Genomic DNA, 13,880 nt, shown 5'->3' with positions numbered 1-13,880 from the left:
TGGCTAAGGAAAGAATCCAAGAGAGTGAGAAGGCTGTTAAAATAATAACCAGGAGCAGTCCATCTAGTAGACACACACACACACACACACGCACCTTCTCTCTTAGGATATGGCAACTTTTATTTGGTCTGAATAATGCTTAGATCTAATAAGATTTGTGTATATTTTAAGGCAAATATCTAATTAATTGCAAGACTATCTGTCACCAATTATCTCTGCCCATCCAACAAAATTGGATGCGTTTAGCATGTTCTGAGTCTCATCTATTACACTGTGTCATTTTATGGGACCCAGGAGGCATGCCTTCTCCGTCACAACACCTGCCCTGTGGAAGAACATCTCCACTGAGATTCATATGGCCCTCACCCTGCCAGTTTTAGATATGCCCTGAAGACCTACTTCCTTCCCCTGGCACTGAGCCCAGCTGCTATATGAGCCCATCTCAGTGTGAGGTATATGAGTTATTGTTCCTGGGCCAGTATGTGTATATGTGTTTGAATTATTCTTATATGTATTTTGATGCTTTTAATCCTCTGTTAGCTATCCAGGATTATTTGGTGAGTGGGCAGCCATATAAATTTAAGAAACAAACAAACAAATATTAAAAATGAAAGCAGGCAAAAATGCTGTGATATTTGGAAGCAGGCTGCATGGGTTCTAGGACAGTAGACCTCTGCTTGCAATACACAAGACTATCAATGGCAGGATTTTTAAAAAAAGCAGAAAAGAGTTAACTTTAACTTAAGTCTAGATGATATTACTCCTCATGCTATTTCATTTTTTAAAAATCAGGCATCTGAAATTACTTCCATTTGGACAACTGCTCATGAAGTTGGCATTTTTAGGTAGTATTTTAACCTCTTCTTTTCTAAAATAATATGAAGACCATTATTTGGGTCCAGTTTTTAATTCAAGGGCAAATGATTAGATAATGCCCTTCAGATACCTTGGGACTGCAATTCACAGAATTCTGCTAGAAGCTGCAGATCTGGAAGGTGCCATGTTGGAGAAGAGAGATCTCCCCTTTTGCTTTATTCCGTAGGACACATTTGGCAGTGTTTGTAGCTACAGGTGGAGGCCAGTGGAGTCTGGTTTCCCCAGAGATATTCTAGGCCAGCATTTCCCAACCTTGACAACTTTGTGTGGACTTCAATTCCCAGAATTCTATCTCTCTTATTTGTAAAATGAACCAAAAGAATGTAGGAATATTTTAAAGAGCAACTTAGGTGAGGTTTCCAAAAGCCCAAGAGGGAGAATATTATCATAGTTTATCCAAATAGTTTATTGGAAGATGAGGACTCCAGGACTGGAGGCTATTTTCCACCCAAGCTTAAGGTTCCTTTGGGGATAACTGACCAATTTTACATTAGCTGCCTGACTAGGGAGCAGCTTGGTATTTGAAAAACAGATGGATCGTGAGTTTCTATGCTTTGCAAATTCACAAAAGGACAATGCCCGCTAATTTACTTAGATTAGGAGGCTCACAAATTATGAACTAGCATAGCAAAGTGTTGTTCTTAAAACAAATTAGTGATCAATAAAACATTGCAAATAGGAAAACAACCCAAGAACAACCCATCTTTTCCCCCTACTCCCCATCCCACCCCAAAAAACCAGCTTAAAAAAAAAACAGAAAAAAGGAATTGTATAATAGCATAGTTTGAGAGCATATATGAATATATTAAAAAAATATCTTAAGGGAGGTATAAATTTTTATATTCAATATTTCTGTCCAAGAGGACATTTGTATAGCAGAAAGTCTAATAGGAATAATGTTGGTATTTTTTTAGAAAAATAAGGACACATGTGAGTAAAACAATATTTTATTGAAGCATTCTTCAAGACTACCATTATGTTAATTTTTCAACCAATACAATTTTCCCCACATTTAAATATCATTGATCCAAAGAAAGATGCCCTTTAATTTTCCAAGTCTTTTGTTATAATAAATTTGGCAGTTAACAACAAAAATTGAGCTAATCTCAGAGATTGCATCCCTTTACGAATGCTGGGGGAAAACATCAATAAACTGCACTAGAAGAAATTATTAAATTTCCTTAAATCAGCTGCCTGAAATCACTGTACAGTATAGCTGGGCATGGCCAAGAATTGTATATAGTACTGAAGAAGCTTCTTTGATTGTAAGTGTTGTAAGTACATATTTTTCTTCCAAAATTGCTAATATTCTTTCACTGCTACCAGGATCCTTTCACTCCTAACTACTCTGTGCAGTTTTCACATCAGAGCATGTGTTAGGATGATGCTGACCCAGGACAAGATACCCCAGGACAACCCTCATTCCATTCTGAAAGGGGGTTGCTGGAATATTAGCAGGGAGATACAGTAGAGTCCCCCATTACCTCAGAAGGATAGTCTAGAGAAGCTACCTAGCATCTGCCGCTCTGACCTTCAAGAAAAAGGAGCAGCTAAGAGACAGTCAGAGCACCTCACCTTGCCCCATGGTAAAGCTAGCCAGGGGCAAAGAAAAGATATTTGGGAAGCCAGCATGACTAAGTTTCTGCAATTAATCCCTATTTCCTTAAGGCCTTTTGTACAACATTTCTGGTTAGAGACCTAGCAACCAAGGGTTCTTCCCAGGCTATAAAGAGCTGTGCTCTTGCTAAGTAAAGAAGTGGGCTTGGAAAGGTCAGAAGTGAGCTGAATGGTTTCAGATTCCTCTTTATTGGATTAATAAGAAGCATCTGATAAGATTCTTATCAAAGCATCCCTGCAAGTCAATGTACTTTTTTGTTTCTCAGAAAACTATTTCCCCCAATATTTTCTGAGGAATGTGAAGCTCTTCTCTCTCTCTTTTTTAAAGCAACTGGTCTTTTGCCCGAGGGAGCTCAGTCATTCCTTGAGTATGTTTACAAAAGCAGGCCATATACACAAAACAGCATTCCTGAACCTTGCAAGAATAATAAACAGCATTAATAGTCAATTATCATAATCCTTTAGAAAGTCTGTCAATGTTAACCATTCTTTTTCATCTTGGTTATATTACAAAGGAAATTCACTGGCTACTTAGATTCTTAGAATATTTTACGATTAATGCATATGCTCTGAACATGTCCACAGGCAATTCCTTATTGGTTAGTTGTTATTACTACAGGTAGTCCTCGACTTACAACCACAATTGGGATTGGAACTTCTGTTGCTAAGCAAGGCAGTTGTTAAGTGAGTCATGCCCAATTTTACAGCCTTTTTTGACATGGTTGTTAAGCAAATCACCATGGTCGTTAAGTGAATCCAGCTTCTCCCATGGACTTTGCTTGTTGGAAACTGGCTGGGAAGGTCACAAATGACGATCACATGACCCTGAAACACTGCAACCATCATAAGTGTGAGCTGGTTGCCAAGCACCTGAATTTTGATCACATGACGACAGGGACACTGCAATGGTTGTAAGTGCAAGGACCGGTCGTAAGTCATTTTTCCAGTGCCGTCGTAACTTCAAATGGTCGCTAAATGAATGGTCATAAGTTGAGGACTGTGTTTGATGAACCAGATCCTTGGATGGAAATTAAGGTTTAAATATGTTAGTGTGTTGTTAAATTATATTCCAACAATTTGGAATTTGTTTATGAAGAGCTTTGATTATATTGCAAAAGGTAGTTCTTTTTTCCTGGAAGGATGTGTAGATACCAGACTCTAAAACTTACAGTATCTCAAGAAATTTGCTTTGAACTAGCTTTGGATCAGAGATATTTTCTTACCTAAACAGAGGAACAGAATGACCAAAACAGAATGGGCAAAAAGCAGTGGGAGCAGGAGCAACTTCCTGCTGGCTTCCCCATTGACTTTGCTTATTGGAAGATGTCAGGGAGCATCAGAAATAGCTCCTCCTCCTCGGCTGGCCCATGGAACTGCCTGCCACTTTGGTGGGGGGAGAGGGGACAAAGAGAGCCATGGACTGTGAGGAAAACTGCACCTCTGCACCCCATCCCGGCATGTCCCGAGGGGCCCTCTCCCTCTAGGGAGGAAGAAGGCTCAACAATCGACTGCCAGCACTGAAGGAATGGATTTTGATACTGAGAGAAGATGTATTATTTAGTTATTGTCCTCTCTTGGTCACGTGAGTGAGATTAGCAGAGTACCACCCTTTGCAGCATAGACTTGGAAGCATAAAACAAGGCTGGTTTAACCTTCTAGAAAACAATAATCCAGGATGCTTTTAGGCAAACTGGATTTTCCTGGTATTGCCCCTTTTATCCCTCTTAAAACAACAATCACACAGTTTTGTGAAGAAGTAAAAGTAATATTTACTCACATAATCTAGGTTTCAAAACAGCAGTTGCAGTAGTAAAGTCAAGGCAGATTTAAAGTACTAAGTTACTAATGTAGAATATCGAGGCCTAAAATGGAGTCTGAGCTGCAGAGCTCAGACATACACGTGCTTTCAGATCGGATGCATGGTGAAGAAGAAGGAAGTGATCTCACAGTGTTCTCTCTAGACAATTACTCAGGAAATCTCCATGAGCCTCTGCCTCCTTCATATCTAGCAAGACATGAATTGTTTGTTTTGACTGCAATAATATCCCACAGGCACCCCCCCAGCCAGCCCTACCTCACCAGCAGGCATTCTGTCACTCCCTTACTCTTCCCTCACTGCTCACCACTATTAAGAGATTTAAAATTTCAGCCCTGGTTCCAAAGCAGCCAATCGCTGCTTGCCTGTCAGGCCTTGCTGCCAGCTGATTGGGTGCAGGAGCCAGAGGGAGGTGGGAAATATATTGGAGATATGCCTCTCCCATCTTCTCTTACACCACACAACCTACAGGTTTCTGTGAAGTATAGTTGGAAGGTGCAGTGGTGCTAAAGCAGCCACAACTTTGCCAAATTTCAATCCCATGGGAGTCATGGGTCCTGGATTTTGGATGCATTCTCTAAGTTGACCCATTTAAGGTACCTTGGTTAAAAAATTTTGCCCAGTGATGCACCATGTTGCCTAATTGAAGGTTAAGTAAAGGTAAAGGTTTCCCTTGACGTAAAGTCCAGTCGTGTCCGACTCTAGGGGGCGGTGCTCATCTCCATTTCAAAGCCTTGGAGCCGGCGTTGTCCATAGGACACTTCCGGGTCATGTGGCCAGCATGACTCACGGAACGCCGTTACCTTCCCGCCGAAGCGGTACCAATTAATCTACTCACATTTGCATGTTTTCGAACTGCTTGGTGTGCAGGAGCTGGGACGAGCAACGGGAGCTCACCCCGCCGCGCGGTTTCGAACCGCCAACCTTCCGATCGACAGCTCAGCGGTTTAACCCGCAGCGCCACCGCGTCCCTAATTGAAGGTTACAAACATACAAACTGACACAAGAGTATATAGGTGTAGTGTTGCTTATTCTTGGGGGATAGCTTGTATTGCTTAGTTTTTTCAGGTATATAGTTTTAATTGTTTAAAATGTTAATATATTTTGTTTGTAATTGTAATTGTAATTTTTATATTATTTGAAAGACTCAATACATTTCTTTTTTAAGGCAGTGAATGGATGGAGTTGGATTCCTACACTAAGGAGAAGGTTGGATGTGATGAACTAAATGGCCCACTCTATACTTTAATGATTCTGCTGCTGTCCCTGAACTCCCAGCTACCAAATATTGTTCACTGTATTCTTGCTTAGTTACCATAGATACACAAGTATTCAGTTTACTATGTCTAATGTAATAAACACAGTTTATTACATTACACATTACAAAAGAACATAGAAATAGTACTCAGCAGCCCAGTGACACATCTTTCTAACATTCTTAATGACTCCACTTCTTCAAGGTTAAACAAATTCATGATCACACTACATTCCAGCCTCAAAGTTACAAGGCTGTCTTCAACTTATCTGTAACTTTATTTGTCAGACTGTGACTATGGGGAAGAGAGAGAAGTGAACTACGTATGTGAGCCCTTAAAACATGTGACTCAGCTATCCAAGCACGCATTGCGCCAACCAGAAAAGCCAAAATGTTGTGCTTCCATTTACAAATATTTAAAGAGACACATTGGATCAATTGACTTGTTTATCTGGACATATTCCACTCTCATTGTATGAACCAATGTAGGAGGTATATATGCATGAATTTATTTGATTTAACTAGCTAACTCTTTGTCTGCTGGTTTCAGTCCAGCCATTTACTGCCCAGTTTCTGGAAAACATTTCTTAGACAAGATTTTTGAGCGTTCATTTATATCTATGTCAGTGCTCCTGAAAGGAGTAATAACTTACCTGCGAAAAGCAAAAGATTTGCAATGAGCACAACAGATTTTGAGCTGGGTGCCAATCAAGGGAAAAACAGAAGTGCAAGTTAACGCTTGTCCAGACCCTTCCTGATTTGTCAGGACTCCCTAATGTCACAGAAGGTCAAGTGCTTCTGCTGTTTGCAGGAGATGATTGGTATTCAAATCTTTCACTGGAATGAGGAATTGGGTAAGCTGATTGATAATTCATTGTATATGTTTGTTGAGAATAACACAGACATGTTCTAATTTATGAGAAACATTAAATGTTTTGTTTAATATTTTATTAGCAGTTGGTGAAGCATGTACTATATAAGAGATAGCATTTGTATAGTATTGTGTTAAAGAAAGTGATTATTCCAATTAAGTTCTGCACTCCTTTGGACTAAATCTTGCCCCCAGTAAGAAATGGCTTCTCTTTTTTTTTCCTTTGTGCTTTTTATTAGATACAGTTTTGTTAATTTAAACAAAATATGTAAACATGTGCACTTGAATAGCAGAAATTAATATTTTGACCTCCCAAATATTTAATTATTTTATTAATCATTATTTATTAAATATCAATTAAATTATTTTAAAATGTTGAATACAAATCATATTAAAAGCAGACACTGAAAGACCAAAATTATTTAAATAAATTAAAATAACTATATACAAAATTTGGATTGAATCAAGATGGTGGCTGATGTAAGATGACGGATGATGAAGTATATTTAAGCATGAATGGTCCATTTTATGTACAGCTGAACATTGAATGGGGTATAATAGATGCTCTGAAATTGATTGCTGTGTTTTTTGTGAAGAATTTAGCCTGGAGATTTGGAGGACTTCCAGTGGGGACATGGCAGACTGAACAGCTATGCTCACAGGCTTCGCAGGCAGAACTGACAATGTGGCAGGTTTTTTGGGGGTTCAGGCGGGTTTTTCCGGAAGCCCAAGAGCATTTTACCAGGAAAGCAAAATGCTCGGAATTACCCCATTTGTCCTCCAGGATGGTGGCTTGCAGCCAAGAGATCGTAAACAGTGTTTGCAGTCAGCTGGAAGAGCTGCCAGGAGGCTGGGGCATCACCATTTCCAAGTCGTGCTGTAGCCTTAAAGGGACATTAAGACCAGCCGCCCCATTTCTAAATCACACAATTGTTTTTTAAGGATGTGTACCCTAAGAGAGGCTTTCTACAACAAGGAGAAATGCTGTCTTGGTGCTTATTATTTTTGTGATTAATTATTTTTTAAAAAGCTTTTTAAGCTTTGGATTTTGCTTTCCATCCAAATTGAGACTATGTAATCATCTCCCTGTTATTATTTTAGTACTAAATTTGAAGATTTTAGCATTTTCCTACATGTTGAATCTACTGTTTTGAACTTTCAGCTTTCTGTTGCTACCTTCCCTGGGAAACTGCCTGTTATCATACATTCACTTCTGTAAACACGTCTCAGAATGTTTCTATTGTCTCCCACATTTGCTGATTAAGTACCTAGTGGGTGCCATAATCTACTGCATGAGACATGGGGGATTTCAATCAGATTATTTCTGACTTTCACCAAGACTTCAAACAGATGCTTTCTGAGTCCTGCCAAGCTTTTATGCAAGGTATTCAGGATATTGTGGAAAACATGAGGTTTGAAATGTGTCATCTGGTTGGGGATGTCATGGAAGAAATTGAAGAACTTAACAACGATAGAAACGTTTCTTCTAATAGTGAGATTGGGGCTTCTATTGAAATGCTGGATGAAGAGGGGATAGTTGAGATGAGGAAATTAAAGGGACAGATCGAGTTGCAAGCCATAAGTGGAATTGAATTGCTGATGGAATGTTATGGAAAAAACGGGGTTACTATGTATGGGAGGCTTTCTGTTGAGAAGTCAGAGTTCTTAAGGGGGCAGTTGGGTTGTCTGATTTCCTCATGGAGAAAGCTCTGTGTGTATTGTGGGGATATGTAAATGCTCTGGTTTAGTTTGAAGTGGGGTAGGGCTTAAGAATATTTATCTGGATTGCTTCTAGAGCTGGTTTGACTTCATTCATCTTTAACGATTTGGATTAAGATTAACAAGGTATAATAATAAATGCTTGGTTTTAGGCTTAAGATCATTATAATTGTTGTATTATTAATTACAATGGCAGGCAATATATATGCTTTTTAGCTTGATTTTTATTATAGTAGACAGAAATGTATAGAATAGTAGTAGGAAGGAAATAATTAAATAAATGTTATCTTTGTGGGGGAAGTTGATTGGGAGATATATACATATTTCTTCTTTTTCTTTTAATATAAGGGGGTAGAGCAACTGTATTTAGTGATTTTTATAATGTGCCAGTGGAATTATTTATTTCTTTGTCTGTTTGTTTTCTATCCCACCTTTATTATTTTTATAAATAACTCAAGGTGGCAACATACCAAACACTCCTTCTTCCTCCTATTTTCCCCACAACAACAACCCTGTGAGGTGGGTTGGGCTGAGAGAGAGTGACTGGCCCAAGGTCACCCAGCCGGCTTTCATGCCTCAAGTGGGACTAGAACTCCCAGTCTCCTGTTTCTAGCCTGTTGCCTTAACCACCAGACCAAACACTAGAAATAATGTGATTTTGGTTTAATATAGAGTAAGGGATTGATTATGGAAAATTTGTTGTATATCCTTGCTGTTAAAATCACCTCTTCTTGTAATTTAAAAAAAAAATTATCTTGTGTTTTCACTCTTTTTTAGTTTTTTCTTTTTTCTTTTTGTAGTTTTTTTTCTTTTTTGTAGTTTTTATCTTTCTCTTAAATCTAATAAAATTCTTATTTTAAAAAAAAGAGTTTAGCCTGGAGTTTTTACCTGCATGAAGATCCTTGTTTTTTGAGAGAGACTTGGGAAGAATAGCTGAGGAAGAGAAAGGGCTGCGAAAGGACATTGTTTCTACATCCACTGCTTATAGGCAGCCATGATTTACTAACAAGTGCGGGGCCTTGCTAGACTAGAGGTTAGGCCCACAGAGCTGTGACTCAAATCAGTGTGGTGGCATGATGAGAGCAACACCAGTGGAACATAGTATTCCTATGTGGTGGCTGCCATTATTTCCAAATGGTAACAGGACAATGCTACTAGCCCACAGCTCAGAACAAGGACTGTAGTGACATGGCTGGAGAACTGTGGAGGCACAGTTTTAGAGCTTCAGTTTCAGACTATGGCTAATCCTTTCTAATCCTTTGCGGTTTCCTATTATTATTATTATTATTATTATTATTATTATTATTATTATTATTATTATTCAAATTTTGCTACCACCCATCTCCCAAAAAAGGGTTAATAGCATCTGTTGCAGCTATAAATGTTGACTCACCCTTATCTGTCTTTTATTGCATGTTGCAAGACTTCTGAGCATAGTATTGCTTTCATTGTAGCCCTGCAGCTTTGAGAGTACCATAAAGGGGAGAAAAAAAAGATAGAAAGAGTCTGTGTTAATGTCAAAGGAGATATCTCCTTTGAAGACATCCAATGATGCAAGCATCATTTATCCCAGAGTTAATGCTCTAGAAAACTAGCTGATTTCTCATGATCTTATCATCTCACAGGGTTTGGCTTGGCAACCAACATTTACATTACATTCTGTACGATAGCATCTGTTGCAGCTATAAATGTTGACTCACTCTTATCTGTCTTTTATTGCATGTTGCAAGACTTTTGAGCATACAAGCAATTTTGCTCTTTGAGTAATTACCAGTACAGTTTCCAGAGCACATTGACTTTTTGGAAATCCCACAGTTAATAAAATCAAAGCAGTGTTCTCTCTCTCCCTGTGTGTGTGTGTGTAAATCCCTCCATAACAGAAGTGCAGAACCTGAAGCCATTAGTATGGTCACCTTACAAAATGGTGTGCTGCTCTGCTCTATACCTTGATTTCAAGGTATAGAAAACCAAAACCAGTTAATGGATAATGGAGGCTGTAGTTTTATCATACACTCACACACAGAGACAAACACACGTGGACACATAAATACCCACATAAATAAAACTGGGAGCTAATCCCACTATATATTTTTAGTATGCAGAGAGGGGTGCACCTATTAATATGGTCCACCCCAAGTGTCTCATGGAACTTCATGTTTTCTGAGGGCGCTTGGAGAATTTCCTGAGGTTTTGGCATGCACCTTCGTCTTGGGCCTGGTCAATCTCTGCCATAAGAAGACAAGCAAAGCACTGGATGAAATTGTTCCCACAAGGCCTCTTCCTGGTCACCAATCTCAAGCTACTCCCTAGCTCTCAGAGGAGCTATGAGACATGAAGCGTATTAAAAGATGCCTATAGTAACAGTGGCAAAAAACTGAGCTTGACCTGTGAACAGGTTTGGGCCTACATACTGGCAAGAAGAGCAACAAAGCATGTATATTATTCTTATTCTGCCCACCAGTTCCTGTCTGGTATCCTTGCTCAGGGTAAATCTAATTCTTTTGGGGTAGGTTTGGAGGGGCAAGTTGTCTGCAGGCTGCTCTGCTGTTCCTGCAGGCTTCTTTGAGGACAAAGTCACTCTTATTCTCTCAGGCCCAATGCCCAGTTAGACAGAGCCATGTGAGGTGAGAAGGGATGATGCCCTGCAATGTTCTTTTCAGCTTGTGGAACCTGAGGATAGGGTGCTCTGTCAGGGCCACAACTAGGGTCTGTGTCACCCGGGGCAAACATGGAGTCCGCGCCCATTTTGGCACACACATCCCGCACTCATTTTGGCGCCCCCCAGCGCTCATTTTGGCGCCCCACCAGTGTAGCGTCCAGGGCACATGCCCCAGTTGCCCCCCCCCCCCCAGTTGCGGCCCTGTGCTCGGTAGTATTAGCTCTACTTCTTGAGGGTTGGATTCATGCCACTTCTGGCTCTTTCAGGGAGCTAGATAGGATGTGTGCAGCTAGATCTGGGAAGTGATTGATACCCCTCTGAGGGAAGTGAGATATTGCTTGTCTTGAAGGAGGCAGTGGTGCCTTCTCTCTTGAAGAGGCCATTTCTCTTCCAAGCCAAACTGTATCACATCAACCAAGAGTCCAACTTTCCCTTTTCAGTGAAAATTTTTGATGAATGAATCAGCCACAGAGAATTCTAGAAGAATTTCAGTCAGGATTCAGGCCCAGAACAGAACACTGAGGCCATGTGGAACAGAAACAATGGTCACGCTGGTGGATGACCTTTGCTGAGACCTAAAGAGGAGGAGTGTGCTCCTCTTGGTCCTATTAGACCTCTTAGCAGCATGTTGCTATTGTCCTTACTATCCCTTTAGACTGACTACATGGGCTGAGGGTTGGAGACACCATTTTATAGTGCTTCCACTCCTTCCTCAATGAGCAGATTGGTAGTAATAAAGGAACAGCAACCAAGCCTGTGGTTGCTCCAATGTGGAGTGCCACAGGGCTCTGTCTTCTCCACATACTATTGAACATTTATATAAAATTGCTGTGAGAAGTCATATAAAAATAATAAAGGCAGGATAAAAATAAATAAATAAATAAATACATTTGTTGATCTAAGATCAAATTTCACCAGTACGCAGATCACTAGCACAGGCCAGGGAAATAAAGATGATTTGGAAGTCTTGTGTCAGTAACTGTAGGCTGTAAGAGACTGGATAATGAGCAATTGAACCCTAGTAAGATGGAGGTGATGTTTGTCCGTAAACATCTAGTCTTTCCAGAAATATCCATTCTGATGGTTGCTCCAGATTGGGTAGCTCTCCCTCTGAATAAGTAGGTCTGTGATTTGGGGGTCCTCTTGGATTCATGCTTCCTGCTTGAAGAGCAGATGGAGGCTGTGACTAGGGAGAGTTTTGCCCAGCTTCAGCTAGTATGCCCTGCCTAGATCAGGAAGCCCTTGCAACAGTAACTCACACCCTTATTACCATATGTTCAGACTTTTACTATGTGCTTAGGTAGGGCTGCCTTTGAAGATGACTCAGAAACTATAAGTGATAGAGAATTCAGGGGCCAGGCTGTTAGCAGGAGATATCCACTATTGCAGAGTAACATCTATTTTGGCTGCAGTGATTGCCAGTCAGTTTCCAGGACTATCTCAAAATGCTCGCCTTTACTTATAAAACCCTGTATGGCATAGCACTGGGTTGTATTAGGGGGCCACGATTCTGGACTGTGAGGACACTTAGAGAAAGTCCACTCAAGGTACAGGTCTCTGAGAGAGGTGCAAGGGGTTTGGGTCAGGAGGCAGACCTTCTCAGTGGTAGCCCTCCATATGGAATACACTGAATGCAAAGATTCACTTGGTCCCTTCTTGGCATTCAGGAAGGCATTGAAAACCTTTTCTTTAAACAATTCTGAGTTGAACAGGCATTCAACATTTAGTTGATTATTATTGGGGAACCATATTTTTAATTATTTTTTAACGATGGTTTGTGTATGTTTATTTTGTCTATTGTTGTGGTGTTGTAAATCAATCAATCAATCAAGTGAAGTAAAATAAAATAAAATAAAATAAAATAATATGAAGGAAACTACTAAAAAGGTAGGAATAAAAATGAGTACAAAATTAGATAGAATTAAAAATCAACCAAGAAAGAGCTGCGTTCCCATGAAAGTATCTTTCTCGCCTCATCCATGTTTTGATGGGGACGATACCAGATAACTTGACTAGCAGGAAAACAAAGAATTACCCACTACAGTAGTAATGCCTGTACAGAAAAATTACAAATGATTGATGACTGATGATACTTATTCCTCACTTTCTTGCATTACATTTTCTTAAATATTCTACATGATGTTACCCAGGAGAGATGCTAGGCTGCCCAGAAATGGATGAATTTCTCTCTATTTCTGCTTTAAGTAATTTTATTGCTTTCAGTTTTCCACTCTGAGTTTGCCTCATTTCCATATCAGCTTGAGATTCTTTTGATTGCACAAAAAATATTTATTTTTATGTGCACCTCTCTTTACTCATGCACACTAGAGGGTTTTTACAGTGCAGTCTTGCCTTTTATATACATTTTTGCAATCAATTTCCTTATTGTAATGTATTTGTATGTTGTTTCACTAATATATTCATGGGGGGGGGGGTACTTTCCCCTAGTATCTGCAACTTGCTATATATTTCTTTGAAGAAATACGCTGCCAAGTTCGGAGAAGTGTGTGTTGGAGGGAAGAATGGTGTCTCAGTCCATGCATTCAGATGTGCAGGATTAGGTCTGACTGTATTAAAATGTGAACTCAACATATTTATCATCAAGCTGAAATTAGCATTATCACAGCATGGAGATTCAGGGAAACACAAGAAATCAATTTTGATTAGGTGATGTTTCTAGAGATTTCCCTTCTGCCTCAAACAACTGTAATGAGAATACTCTCATCAGTCAAAGAGCTCTGTGTAAATAACGTTGATGCAAAAACAAGAAGAAATGGCAACTTGATAAAATGTCATCGGGCATGTCACTTTGACACTTGAACTTTGTTCAGGTCACGTCTGTGCAGTGTGAAGAGCCAGCTGGTCTGACAGGAATGCAATAAAGCAGCCAGAGAACAACTGAGGACCCAGCAATTCTGCATGAGCACCTTAACTTGACATAAAGTAATATTCCTCTGCACCGTTGACTGTCCATCTTCTTGCAAAGGAACACAACTTTTTTGGGTAAATGTGACTGGGCTGCAGAACAGAAATACCATTCAAATGAATGGGAGGTTTCTAACTTAAA

The sequence above is a fragment of the Candoia aspera genome, chromosome 1 (genome assembly GCF_035149785.1).
Source record: "Candoia aspera isolate rCanAsp1 chromosome 1, rCanAsp1.hap2, whole genome shotgun sequence".
Lineage (NCBI taxonomy): Eukaryota > Metazoa > Chordata > Lepidosauria > Squamata > Boidae > Candoia > Candoia aspera.
Note: the sequence above shows the minus strand (reverse complement) of the source record.